This window comes from Macrobrachium nipponense, chromosome 11, assembly GCF_015104395.2.
Source record: "Macrobrachium nipponense isolate FS-2020 chromosome 11, ASM1510439v2, whole genome shotgun sequence".
Taxonomy (NCBI): Eukaryota; Metazoa; Arthropoda; class Malacostraca; order Decapoda; family Palaemonidae; genus Macrobrachium; species Macrobrachium nipponense.
This window is the reverse complement of record NC_061087.1, coordinates 78,228,725-78,243,636: the sequence shown is the minus strand read 5'-3', so window position 1 is coordinate 78,243,636 and position 14,912 is coordinate 78,228,725.

The following is a 14,912-nucleotide window of genomic DNA, read 5'->3' as shown; positions in this document are numbered from 1 at the left end:
ATGATAAAGGGATGAATGACCGAGTTCTTCATAGGCGATTTTTCTCTTGTTTTCAATTTTTTTTTTTTTTTGACATTTAATGCTGGTTGGGCATTGCGATGCAATCATAGTTCATAATCCCTACCGTTGATAAAATTCTCTCGGAAAAAAAGCCCATAAGAACTGAAAGATCATTTTAGATTGATAACTTTTGTAAAGATAACAATCTAAAATTTCTAAATTAGTATATTTGTAGTACATATTACATGTCGCTATTTTTTTAAGCTCTGTAAAGGGACTGGCGATGAATATTTTGGGTACAGGGTACCTACTGTCTTAGGTTATCAGTATACTTGTAGTTTTTCTCTGTTATGCAATTTGGAATACTTATTTTGTGCTATCTTGCATTAATCTCAGTGCTATTAAATGATACAAAATTAGTAGAACACATGCACTAATTTCCATTTATTTAGACAATTTTTCTTTTCGTGCAAGACTTCTTTCTCTTTGAGATTTATATCTACCTACTTTTTGGTACCCTTTTTGTAGCTAGTTTAAAATGTTTTTCAAGTTTTCATTGCCTTTGGACCAATGGAGTAATTTTCTCTTTGATCGATTTCATTGCTTGTGGTATTGAAAATGATCTGTCGTTAAAAAAAAAAAGTTATTGATTTTGGATTTTTAAACAATATTTTTAACAATTTCTAATGCGTTTACTACTTTGAAAATAAAAATGAAATACGAACGGCGTAAACATTAGAATCGCTCTCTCTCTCTCTCTCTCTCTCTCTCTCTCTCTCTCTCTCTCTCTCTCTCTCTCTCTCTCTCTCTCCTCTAAAATCCCGTTAATTATCCATGGTACGAGTGTCACCTGCAGTCTCAGTGATGAGCCATGTCATAGCTAAAGTTGTCAAGAAGTTAAGGTCTTACTATATTTAATTGTTTTCTCTAGACTTGACAAATTCCTCGGGAAGCTAACCAGAAGGAAGGTTCAAAGCCCTAGGGGTAAGAGCATGAATGTGGTCTTGGCAGAGATGGAATTTCACAAAGGTAATTCACACAACCTAGAAGACTGGAAAATCTTAACAGATATCTGACCTAGCGAAGGAAAGCAACGTTGAAAGTACAATGTCCTAGAGCTGGTGATGATCACGCTTCTTGTAGGCTCAAATTCTAAGTCAACGTGTCTCTTGCTTCTGTAGAAAAAGGAAAGAATCTCATGTAACTTCTTACATTATTCTGCCCAAGGGAAAGCGTAGTCGTGTATTTGAGCATATGAATGTTTTCGTATCCTTCCTGAAAAAGAACGTTTACGAACAACGAACCATCTTTCTCTTCTGCCAGTAATAATTCCATAGCATTTGTTTGTTTTTACGTAACTACACACACACACACACACACACACACACCTCTCTCTCTCCTTCTCTCTCTCGTCCTCAGTCTCTCTCTCTACATCCTCTCTCTCCTCTTCTCTCTCTCTCTGTAACTCGAGATATTCTTGAAAAAAGAAAATGTCTTATGGTACTTGGTCGCTATGTAGAACAATAAGTATGCAATTGCGGATGGCAAGTTCTGTGACTTACTGCTTATAGTACTAGTAAGGCTTATGTTACTGCTTCTAATTTCCAGTAAATTAAAGCCTCTTATTATGTTCTTATGTTCCAGAAGTACGAAACATAATGCATTAACGATTCTTACGTCATTATAATATTCAGAATTATGTTAAGACAAAATTCTTCGAAACGACTATAAAACGGAGATGACATATTCGGAATATTCGTATATACAGAATTTCTCCGTTAAATAAAAATAAGACGAACGCATTTTCACCCCTGTAAAACTTGTCGCATACCTCGAAGACCTTTTAAGATTTCTTTTTAAAAAGATAAAAAAAAAAAAGGGACAAGTGTCATGGGGGGCTCCCTCCCGTTCTACTTCCCTTATCGGGGGGCCACCCTACCGATTCTCCCCAGACTTTCCATCTTGCGTTTTAGCACAAATATTTTGCAAGAAATGCGTATCAAAGACCCTTCCACCCTGCTCTCTCTCTCTCTCTCTCTCTCTCTCTCTCTCTCTCTCTCTCTCTCTCGGAACGAAGGGCTTGAAAAATCTCTTTTTAATGAGAATTTGGCAAGACGAATGAGAGCAGGCTCACAGAAGATATTTTCCTCCCTTTTTATTTATATTGAAGCTTTTCTCATTTGTTAGACCGGAATTAAGTGTCAAACTTTTTTCCCTTACCCTAATTGAAGCTCTGGCTTTTTTAATTCAATGTTTTACTAGTCTTATCTCTATTGGCATGCTGTTAATGTTATAGTTTTTTTATTATTATTAATATGAACGGATTTAGATATAATAAAAATGGTATAGATTATATTTAGATAAAAGAGAATGATTTGTGAATGTGGTAAAATTCTAACTGGTAGTTTGATTATTTCCTAAATAATTACACCCAGAATGAGTATGTTTATGGAGAGGGAAATCGCAATTAAATTTTTTGCGCCATTTCTTATGTTGTCGTTTCTCATTTCTTTGGGATTGATGATATTTTGTAGTACCCTGTGATAAGGGTATAAGAATACTACCACCGTAGGTCTTGCGTGTCGTAAAAGGCAACTAAAAGGGCAGCTGATGCCTGGCAGTCTTACGTTTTTAGCAAAAGGCTGGGCCCACCGCCAATAACTGTGGAAACTGCTGCCTTGCAGGTGGACTTTTTAGTAAAAGGCTAGGCCCACCGCCAATAACTGTGGAAACTGCTGCCTTGCAGTCTTACTTTTTAGTAAAAGGCTGGGCCCCCACCGCCAATAACTGTGGAAGCTACTGCCTTGCAGTCTTACTTTTTAGTAAAAGGCAAGACCCACCGCCAATAACTGTAGAAAACTGCTGCCTTGCAGGTGGACTTTTTACTTAAGACTAGGCCCACCACCAATAACTGTGGAAACTGCTGCCTTGCAGTCTTACTTTTTAGTAAAAGGCTAGGCCCACCGCCAATAACTGTGGAAACTGCTACCTTGCAGGTGGACTTTTAAGTAAAAGGCTAGGCCCACCGCCAATAACTGTGGAAACTGCTACCTTGCCGGTGGACTTTTTAGTAAAAGGCTAGGCCCACCGCCAATAACTGTGGAAACTGCTACCTTGCAGGTGGACTTTTTAGTAAAAGGCTAGGCCCACCGCCAATAACTGGAAACTGCTGCCTTGCAGTCTTACGTTTTAGTAAGAGGCTAGGGTCACCGCCAATAATTGTGGTAGCTGCTGCCTTGCAGTCTTACTTTTTAGTTAAAGGCTAGGCTCACCGCCGATAACTGTGGAAACTGCTGCCATGCAGTCTTACATTTTAGTAAAAGACTAGGCCCACCGCTAATAACTGTGGAAACTGCTGCCTTGCAGTCTTACTTTTTAGTAAAAGGCTAGGCCCACTGCCAAATGAAACTGTGGAAACTGCTGCCTTGCAGGTGGACTTTTTAGTAAAAGGCAAGGCCCACTGCCAATAACTGTGGAAACTGCTACCTTGCAGGTGGACTTTTTAGTAAAAGGCAAGGCCCACCACCAATAACTGTGGAAACTGCTGCCTTGCAGGTGGACTTTTAGTAAAAGGCAAGCCCCCACTGCAATAAACTGTAGAAACTGCTGCCTTGCAGTCTTACTTTTAGTAAAAGGCAAGGCCCACGCCAATAACTGTGGAAACTGCTGCCTTGCAAGGTGGACTTTTTAGAAAAGGCAAGGCCCACTGCAATAACTGTAGAAACTGCTGCCTTGCAGTTTCTTTACTTTTTAGTAAAAGGCTAGGCCCCACTGCCAATAACTGTGGAAACTGCTGCCTGCAGGTGGACTTTTAGTAAAAGGCTAGGCCCACCGCCAATAACTGTGCAAACTGCTGGCTTGCCAGGTGGACTTTTTTAGTAAAAGGCAAGGCCCACTGCCAATAACTGTGGAAACTGCTGCCTTGCAGTTGGACTTTTTAGTAAAAGGCTAGGCCCACCGCCAATAACTGTGGAAAACTGCTGGCTTGCAGGTGGGACTTTTTAGTTAAAAGGCAAGGCCCACCGCCAATAACTGTAGAAAACTGCTGCCTTGCAGGTCGACTTTTTAGTAAAAGGCTAGGTCCACCGCCAATAACTGTGGCGAAACTGCTACCTTGCAGGGGGACCTTTTTGGGTTTTTAGTAAAAGGCTAGGCCCACCGCCAATAACTGGAAACTGCTGCCTTGCAGTCTTACGTTTTAGTAAGAGGCTAGGGTCACCGCCAATAATTGTGGTAGCTGCTGCCTTGCAGTCTTACTTTTTAGTTAAAGGCTAGGCTCACCGCCGATAACTGTGGAAACTGCTGCCATGCAGTCTTACTTTTTAGTAAAAGGCTAGGCCCACCTCTAATAACTGTAGAAACTGCTGCCCTGCAGTCTTACATTTTAGTAAAAGACTAGGCCCACCGCTAATAACTGTGGAAACTGCTGCCTTGCAGTCTTACTTTTTAGTAAAAGGCTAGGCCCACTGCCAATAACTGTGGAAACTGCTGCCTTGCAGGTGGACTTTTTAGTAAAAGACTAGGCCCACCGCCAATAACTGTGGAAAACCCTAAACTGCTGCCTTGCAGTCTTACTTTTTAGTAAAAGGCTAGGCCCACCGCCAATAACTGTGGAAACTGCTGCCTTGCAGTCTTACTTTTTAGTAAAAGGCAAGGCCCACCACCAATAACTGTGGAAACTGCTGCCTTGCAGTCTTACTTTTTAGTAAAAGGCAAGGCCCACCACCATAACTGTGGAAACTGTTGCCTTGCAGTCTTACTTTTTATTTAAAGGCTAGGCCCACCACCAATAACTGTGGAAACTGCTGCCTTGCAGTCTTACTTTTTATTTAAAGGCTAGGCCCACCACCAATAACTGTGGAAACTGCTGCCTTGCAGTCTTACTTTTTATTTAAAGGCTAGGCCCACCACCAATAACTGTGGAAACTGCTTGCCATTGCAGTCATACTTTTTATTTAAGGCTAGCCCACCACCAATAACTGTGGAAACTGCTGCCTTGCAGTCTTACTTTTTATTTAAAGGCTAGGCCCACCACCAATAACTGTGGAAACTGCTGCCTTGCAGTCTTACTTTTTATTTAAAGGCTAGGCCCACCACCAATAACTGTGGAAACTGCTGCCTTGCAGTCTTACTTTTTATTTAAAGGCTAGGCCCACCACCAATAACTGAAACTGCTGCCTTGCAAATCTTACTATTTAGAAAGGGCCTAGCCCACCACCAAGAACTGTGGAAACTGCTGCCTTGCAGTCTTACTTTTTATTTATAGGCTAGGCCCTCCACCAATAACTTTGGAAACTGCTGCCTTGCAGTCTTACTTTTTAGTCAAAGGCGAGGCCCACCGCCAATAACTGTGGTTGAGGATAACAAGGGCATGCGGTCGTAAAAACCCCTTTGCCAAATAATAAACCATGCCTGATGTTGTAAGGAAAGTCACATCAGGCAACCAACCCCTTAGTGTAGGGATAACGGTGAGAAAGAAGATATTTTATACGTAAGGGATAAGGCTTAACAACCTAGATATAGTATGTCTCATCTTGAAGTTCCAGCTTATTTTTTCACCAGTTCTCAGGTGATCGCTTGATGTGGTGTACATAGGTTCTTAAGTTATCATGCTTACGCACTACATATAAATATAAACGTTCAGGGTTCATTGGTATGTCATTTTTCGTGTGTCACTAATTTCTCGCATTGTTGTAAATCAGTTCTAACGTTATCTATTAAGTTTATGTATGTACCACATAAAAGGATTTTACGCCAATTCTCAAGTTATCATGCTGATTTAATGTACACGAGATCTCTGCTATCAAGGTTGATATACGGCTTAAGAATATTGTACATAAATTCTTAAGCTAATGTGCTGATTTCTAAGATCTATTTAACTCATCTTGAGTTGTTTCTGATGAGCTAGATAAGAATTACTAGGGCAGGTGGTATGTCAATTCTTCAGTTGTTTATGAAAGATCCTTAATGGACATAATTCATATATTAAAACTAGACAATAAAAGTTCATTTTGTTAAACAGAACTGTATAAAGAAAATAATGGAAAGAAAATAATCGATATTTACCACCATCAATTCCCTTTGTCAGTATAACTTGTAATGAATTTTTTAGCGGAAGACTTTCCAGGTTACTTTCGTGTGACAAGAGCGTTTCGAAATTATGCAGGTTCCCGAGCGTAATCCCTTATTAAATCCAAAGTTTAATCTCGTCCTTCCAATATCAGGGATTTATTTTACGGTTATGCAAAATGAAAGCGGCGGAAGGCGCGGAATTTTCTTGAGGAGACAGACAGACTGATATTATTATTATTATTATTATTTTTTTTTTTTTTTTTTTTTTTTTTTTTTTTTTTTTTTTTTTTTTTTTTTTTTTGCTCTATCAGTCCTCCAATTCGACTGGTGGTATTTTATAGTGTGGGGTTCCGGGTTTGCATCCTGCCTCCTTAGGAGTCCCATCACTTTCTTACTATGTGTGCCGTTTCTAGGATCACACTCTTCTGCATGAGTCCTGGAGCTACTTCAGCCTCTAGTTTTTCTAGATTCCTTTTCAGGGATCTTGGGATCGTGCCTAGTGCTCCTATGATTATGGGTACGATTTCCACTGGCATATCCCATATCCTTCTTATTTCTATTTTCAGATCTTGATACTTATCCATTTTTTCCCTCTCTTTCTCTTCAACTCTGGTGTCCCATGGTATTGCGACATCAATGAGTGATACTTTCTTCTTGACTTTGTCAATCAACGTCACGTCTGGTCTGTTTGCACGTATCACCCTATCCGTTCTGATACCATAGTCCCAGAGGATCTTTGCCTGATCGTTTTCTATCACTCCTTCATTATTATTATTATTATTATTATTATTATTATTATTATTATTATACTATTGCTTCAAGAACAAATCCTTAGACCTGGCCTTGTTGGAATCTATAATTGACGCAGTGCTCTTATTAAACTGCTTTATAATAATCATAATCATAATCATAATAATAATGAAGATATTATTATTATGATTATGATTATTATTACGATTATTATTATTATTATTATTGAATGCAATAGCTGTTTCAACGGCATTTAATTTATATAGAATCTTCTCAATTCTTCTTATTATCTTTTTCTCGTCAGCATGTAGCTGGTGTATTAAGTTTCCTAAGGACATGTAAAGATTTTCCTTTGTCTTAGGTTTATTCCTCTAACGTGTCGACAGCGCACAGGCAGTCATCTATGAGAGTTTACAGTACAGTGAATTAAGATACGTTTTACAAGTATTTATAGCATGCAAGGTCGTGTACAATCGGTGGGCGGGTCGGTGGGAACGGATTTTAATTGGTCGTTGGATGGTAACGAAATCTCCCCCTGAGGCGTTCAGACCTACGTAGTTTGGACGGGGTTATTAGCGTCGGTTGGGTGTTGGTTGGGGTACCCACCTCTTGGGCGGAAGGCTGTACAGTTGATATATCTTCCGCTCGTTCTCTCCCGCTTTCTCTCTCTACTTCTTCCGCTCTTTCTCTCTCTCTTTTGCTCTCCTCTCTTCTCTTTCTGCAAGTTCCTCTCTCCCTCTCTCTCATTCCTCTCCTCCCCTCTCTCTCTCTCTCTCTCCTCTCTCGTTCGAATCCGTCTCGCTCTCTCTCTCTCTTTCCTGCTCCTCTCTCGTCTCTCTCTCTCTTTCTCCGGTCTCTCTCCTCTCTCTCTCTCGTTCGCTCCTTCTCACGCTCTCTCTCTCTCTGCTGCCTCCTCTCTCTCTCCTTTCTCTTTCTCTCTCTGTTGCTCCTCTATCTCTTTCTCTCTCTCTCGCTCTCTCTGTCTCTAACCCCCATCGATCTCTCTTCTCTCTCTCTCATCTCTCTCTCTCTCTCTCTCTCTCTCCCCTCGATCTCTCCTCTCTCTTCGTGGCGGTAAACGTAGTCGTTGGTTTCTTGCGCCATTTCTTCTTATGATGGTGGGAAGAAACTCTGTTTCTTTTACCGTGTTGATAGTCGGTTTTTTTCTCTAATATATGTAATGCTTCAAGATAACGTAGGCGTTTTCGGTCCGGTGCATGGTCAATAATTTCTATGTTCTTTATAAGCTCAGCTCTTTCTGGTCTCCTGTTATGTTTTTCCCTATAGTGAATGAAAATGGCCCCTTTTTGAAGATGACACGAGAGACGCTTGGAGAGTCTGGTAGTGGTCATCCCGATATAAGAATGGTGGCATCCATCCACCGAGCATGTGAATTCGTAGATGACACTCCTTCTCTTCAAAGACTTTCTGGGGGCGCCGGGTTGTTTCTAAGAAGCAGCTGGCTGCTTTTTTCATGTTTTTTGTAATAAATTATGAGGCTAATTTTATCACTTTCTGTAGTGGGGGAGACATTTTCACTGATTATTTTCCCTTATAGCCTTTTCATCTTCCAAATATTTGTGGTGCATATGATTTTTATAAAATATTTCTATAGCTCCACTTTGGTCGTTAGTTACGGTCGTTCTTTCTTGGTGCCATTTATTTATGGAGTCCCCTCGTTTGGCGTTCGACCATACGGTTTTGAAAAGTTATTATTAATGAGAACTTGTGTAGACCTTTCGATCTCCCTGGTGGTTTCTCTCCATGTGGAACAGTGTGTAAGGGCGCGGCGACGAAGGCATCTACCACCGATCTTTTATACCTGTCTGGGCACTCGCTGGCCCATTAAGGCATAGACCCGGGTTTGTGGTTTCTTGTAAACCGTGGTGGTGTATCCCGTAGGTCTGCTGTACCGAACGTCCAGGAAGGGTAGGGCACCGTCCCACGCTGCGTTCACACGTGAAGTGGTAGGACGGAGCATTCTTCGAAGGTGTTTCTTAAAGTTTCAAGGTCCTCTTCTCTGTCAACTTTTATGAAGGTGTCGTCTATGTAGCGGTAGTATTGGGAAGGACAGGGGATCTTATTGAAAACTCTTTCTTCGACGACACTCATGTAGAAGTTGGCAAATAGAACCCCTAATGGGGATCCCATTGCCACGCCGTCAATCTGGCAATAAAGATGTCCTCTGTGGGTCGTGAATGGTGCCTTCTTGGTACATATTTCAAGGAGGCTTTTAGGGCTTCCTCGGGGATGTTCAAAGCCTGTGTCTCCTCACATCTGTATACTCTGTCGAGGATGTGTTTCAATCGTCTCGTCGACTGGAACGTTCGTGAAGAGGCCCTCGACGTCAAGAGAGGCGATGATACCTGTAGACGGAGAGTTTCGGAGTTTACGTAAAAAGTCGGTAGATGACTGTAGACAATACCTGTCTGTCCGGGATATATGGCGTGAGGAGTTCATTGAGTCTCTTCGCAATTTTGTAAGTCGGGGTTGGGCATTTGGGCTTATAATGAGGGTGCGAAGAGGATTTCCAGGCTTGTGGGTTTTTAGTTTTTACGGTGCCGTAACATATACCCTGGATTAAAGTCACCCTGGGCAGGGGAGTCTGGGATGCATTTCCTAGCGGCATGGATTCTTTCGACCGTCCTATTAATGTCTCGTCGGATGTCTTCGATGGGGTTTCTTGTTGATTTTTCTGAATTTGGATTGATCAGCCAGTATTTGGTCCGTTTCTTTTTCTCGTGATATTCAGAGGTCTTGATGAGCACTAGGGCAGCAGCTTTGTCTGCCCTTCCTTATTGTTTATTTCTTGGTTTGATTTCAAGTTTTTAGCAGTTTTCTTTCATTCTCTGGTAAGGATAGCGCTTCTGTATGGGGCACTTCGGTCGGTAAGGCTTTCTGCTAACAGTAAGGGCTGGAGGGAGTCGCTCGACCTGACACTGCCTTCGTCCTCGAGGGACTGGATAGAGTCCAAGGAGGACTTCGACCTCCAGGCGCTTGGCGTGTGGGTTTGGCTTTTTTGTCACGTGGGTATTGAGCCCAAGATTAAGGAGTTTTTTATGAAATCATTCTTTTTTCGGGGAATTTTCAAACTTCCTCCATTAAGCCTCACAAGTTTCTTAAGTATTCCACTTTCTCTCTTGCGGTAATCCTTCTGCTGCAGGCGCTGGAGGGCGGCATCAATGTCTGGACGGGGGGTTCCTTAGGAAGCTGCTTGTCTCTGTGTTTGTAGTGTATCTAATTCTCTTTTTATTTCTCTCCTCTCTTTCTTCTTTCTCTTCTCAGCTGGCGGAGCCCACCAATGTCTTCCTGAAGGATGTAGTGTTGTCTTCTCTCGTCACAGCTGGATCATGGAGCCGTAGACGGGTATAATTAGGAAGGAGGCCTTCTCTGAGGGCAGTAGCATTGAATACAATAGCTGTTTCAACGGCATTTAATTTATATAGAATCTTCTCAATTCTTCTTATTATCTTTTTCTCGTCAGCATGTAGCTGGTGTATTAAGTTTCCTAAGGACATGTAAAGATTTTCATTTGTCTAGGTTTATTCCTCTAACGTGTCGACAGCGCACAGGCAGTCATCTATGAGAGTTTACAGTACAGTGAATTAAGATACGTTTTACAAGTATTTATAGCATGCAAGGTCTGTACAATCGGTGGGCGGGTCGGTGGGAACGGATTTTAATTGGTCGTTGGATGGTAACGAAATCTCCCCCTGAGGCGTTCAGACCTACGTAGTTGGACGGGGTTATTATCGGGATGACCACTACCAGACTCTCCAAGCGTCTCTCGTGTCATCTTCAAAAAGGGGCCATTTTCATTCACTATAGGGAAAAACATAACAGGAGACCAGAAAGAGCTGAGATTATAAAGAACATAGAAATTATTGACCATGCACCGGACCGAAAACGGCTACGTTATCTTGAAGCATTACATATATTAGAGAAAAAACCGACTATCAACACGGTAAAAGAAACCGAGTTTCTTCCCACCATCATAAGAAGAAATGGCGCAAGAAACCAACCGACTACGTTTACCGCCACGAGAGAGAGAGGAGTAGAGAAGAGAGGCGAGATCGAGGGAGAGAGGAGAGAGAGAGCGAGAGAGAGAGATCGAGTAGAGACAGAGGAAGCGAGAGAGAGAGAAAGAAGAGAGGATAAACAAAAGAGAGAAGAAAGAAAGAAAAGAAGAGAGAGGAGCAGGCAGAGTAGAGAGAGAGCGTGAGAAGGAGGCGAACGAGAGAGAGAGAGAGAGGAGAGAGAGAGAGAGAGAGAGAGAGGAACTTGCAGAAAGAGAAAGAGAGAGAGGCAAGAGAGAGATAGAAAGCGAGACAGTAGAGAGAGCGGGAGAAGACGAGCGGAATAGAGAGAGAAAGCGGGAGAGACGACGAAGTATATCAACTGTACAGCCTTCCGCCCAAGATGGTGGGTACCCCAACCAACACCCAACCGACGCTAATAACCCCGTCCAAACTACGTAGGTCTGAACGCCTCAGGGGGAGATTTCGTTACCATCCAACGACCAATTAAAATCCGTTCCCACCGACCCGCCCACCGATTGTACACGACCTTGCATGCTATAAATACTTGTAAAACGTATCTTAATTCACTGTACTGTAAACTCTCATAGATGAATGCCTGTGCGCTGTCGACACGTTAAAACAGCTATTGTATTCAATGCTACTGCCCTCAGAGAAGGCCTCCTTCCTAATTATTATTATTATTATTATTAAGCAGGGGGAGTATCCTTTGAATATGAGGGAGAATATCCTTTTAGTATGAGGGAGAATATCCTTTGAATATGAGAGGGGAGTATCTTTGATTATGAGGGAGAGTATCTTAAGAATATGAAGACCAATATCCTTTGAATATTATAGAGAATATCTTTTGAATATTAGGGAGAATATCCTTTGAGAGGGGGAGAATCTTTTGAAAATGAGGGAGAATATCCTTTCAATGAAAATTATAAAAATTAATAAAAATCAAAATAAAAACAATTCAAATAAAAATTTAAAGAAAAAATCAAATACGAGGGAGAAAATCTTCTGAATATGAAGGAGAGTACCTTGGCAATATGAGGGAGAATATCCTTTCTTATATGAGGAGGAGTACCCTTTGAATATGATGGAGAATATCCTTTAAATATGAGGGAGAATATCTTTTGAATATGAGGGAGAATATCTTTTGAATTTGAGGGGGAGTATCTTTTGAATATGATGGAGAATATCTTTTGAATATGAAGGGGGTATCTTTTGAATATGAGGGAAAATATTCTTTGAATATGAGGGAGAGTATCTGAAGAATTTGATGGAGAATATCCTTTGAAAATGAGGGAGAATATTTTTTTAATATAAGGGAGAATATACTTTGAACATGAGGGAGAATATTCTTTGAAATATGAGGGAGGGTATTTTTTGAATGAGGGAGAGTATCTTTTTGAATATGAGGAAGAATATCCTTTGAATATGAAGGGGGGCATCTTTTGAATATGTGGGAGAACATTCTTTGAATATGAGGGAGATTATCTGAAGAATATGATGGAGAATTTCTTTGGAATATGAGGGAGATTATCTGAAGAATATGATGGAGAATATCTTTGGAATATGAGGGAGAATATCTTTTGAATATGAGTGAGAATATCCTTTGAATATGAGGGGGAGTATCTTTTGAATATGAGGGAGAATATCTTTTGAATATGAAGGGGGGTATCTTTTGAATATGTGGGAGAACATTGTTTGAATATGAGGAGATTATCTGAAGAATATGATGGAGAATATCTTTTGAATATGAGGGAGAATACCTTTCGAACATGAGGGAGAATATCCTTTGAATATGAGGGAGAGTATCTTAGGAAATATGAGGGAGAGTGTCTTAGGAATATTAGGGGTAATATCCTTTGAATATAACGAGGAATATCATTTCAATATGAGGGAGAATATCCATTTCAATATAGAGGGGAGTATCTCCATCTCAAGTATTTGAGGGAGAATATCCTTTAAATATAACGAGGAGAGTATCTTAAGAATATTATGGAGCGTGTCTTAAGAATATAAAGGAAGATATCCTTTTAATATGAAGGAGAATATAATTTGGATGTGAGGGAGAATATTTGAATATGAGAGAGAAAATCCTTTGAATATGGGGGAGTATCCTTTGAATATGAGGGAGAATATCCTCTGAATATAAGTGAGGAGTATCTTTTGAATATGAGGGAGAATATCCTTTGAATATGAGGGAGACTATCTTAAGTATTTGAGGGAGATTATCTTTTGAATATGAGGGTGAGTATCTTAGGAATGTGAGGGAGAGTATCTTGATAATATTAGGGAGCATGTCTTAATATGAAGGGAAATATCCTTTGAATATGAGGGAGAATATCAATTGAATATGAGGAGGGGTATCTTTTGTCTATGACGGAGAATATCCTTTGAGAGGGGGAGTATACTTTGAATAAGAGGGAGAATATCCTAAGAATATGAGATAGAATATCCTTTGAATATGTGGGTAAGTATCCTTTGAATATGAGGAGAGTATCTTGAGAATATGAGGGAGAGTTTCTTAAGAATATGAAGGACAATATCCTATGAATATTAGGGAGAATATCTTTTGAATATGAGGGAGAATATCCTTTGCATGAAAATTTTAAAATATTAATAAAAATCAATATAAAAACATTTAAAATAAAAATTTAAAGAAAAAATCATATACGAGGGAGAATATCTTTTGAATAATATGAGGAAGAGTACCTTAGCAATATGAGGGAGAATATCCTTTCTTATATGAGGAGGAGTATCCTACATGAGGGAGAATATCCTTTGAATATGAGGGGAAAATTCTTTGAATATGAGGGAGGATATTCTTTGAATATGAGGGAGACTATCTGAAGAATATGATGGAGAATATCTTTTGAATATGAGGGAGTATCTTAAATATGATGGAGAGTATCATTTGAATATGAAAAGGAATATCCTTTGGATATGAGGGGGAGTATCTTTTGTATATGAGGGGTAGTATTCTTTGAATATGAGGGAGAGTATGTATAGAATATGAGGAAGAATATCTTTTGAATATGAGGGAGAATATCCTTTGAATAAGAGAGGGTGTATCCTTTGAATATAAGGGAGTGTGTCTTAAGAATATTAGGGGTAATATCCTTTGAATATAACGAGGAGTATCCTTTGAATATGAGGGAGAATATCCTTTGAATATGAGGGAGAATATCCTTTCAATATGAGGGAGAATATACTTTGAATGTGAGGGACACTATCTCAAGTATTTGAGGGAGAATATCCTTTGAATACAACAAGGAGAGTATCTTAAAGAATATTAGGGAGCGTGTCTTAAGAATATGAAGGAAGATATCCTTTGAATATGAAGGGAGAATATAATTTGGATATGAGGGAGAATATTATTTGAGTGTGAGGGGGAGTATCCTTTGAATATGAGGGAGAATATCCTTTAAATATGAGGGGAAGTATCCTTTGAATATGAGGGAGAATATCCTCTGAAAATGAGTGAGAGTGTCTTAGGAATATGAGGGAGAATATCCTTAGGAATATAACGAGGAGGATCCTTTGATTATGAGGGAGAATATCCTTTAAATATGAGGGAGATTATCTTAAGTATTAAGGGAGAATATCTTTTGAATATGAGGGAAAGTATCTTAATAATATTAGGGAGCGTTTCTTAATATGAAGGGAAACAGCCTTTGAATATGAGGGAGAATATCATTTGAATATGAGAAGGGGTATCTTTTGTCTATAAGAGAGAATATCCTTTGAGAGGGGGAGTATCTTTTGAATATGAGGGAGAATATCCTAAGAATATGAGGTAGAATATCCTTTGAATATGAGGGAGAATATCGTAAGATTATGAGGTAGAATATCCTTTGAATATGAGGGAGAGTAACGTTGATGAATATGAAGGACAATATCCTTTGAATATGAGGGAGAATATCCTTTGAATGAAAATTATAAAATATTAATAAAAATCAAAATAAAAACAATTTAAATAAAAATTTAAAGAAAAAATCAAATACGAGGGAGAATATCTTTTGAATATGAGGAAGAATATCCTTTGAATATAATGGAGAA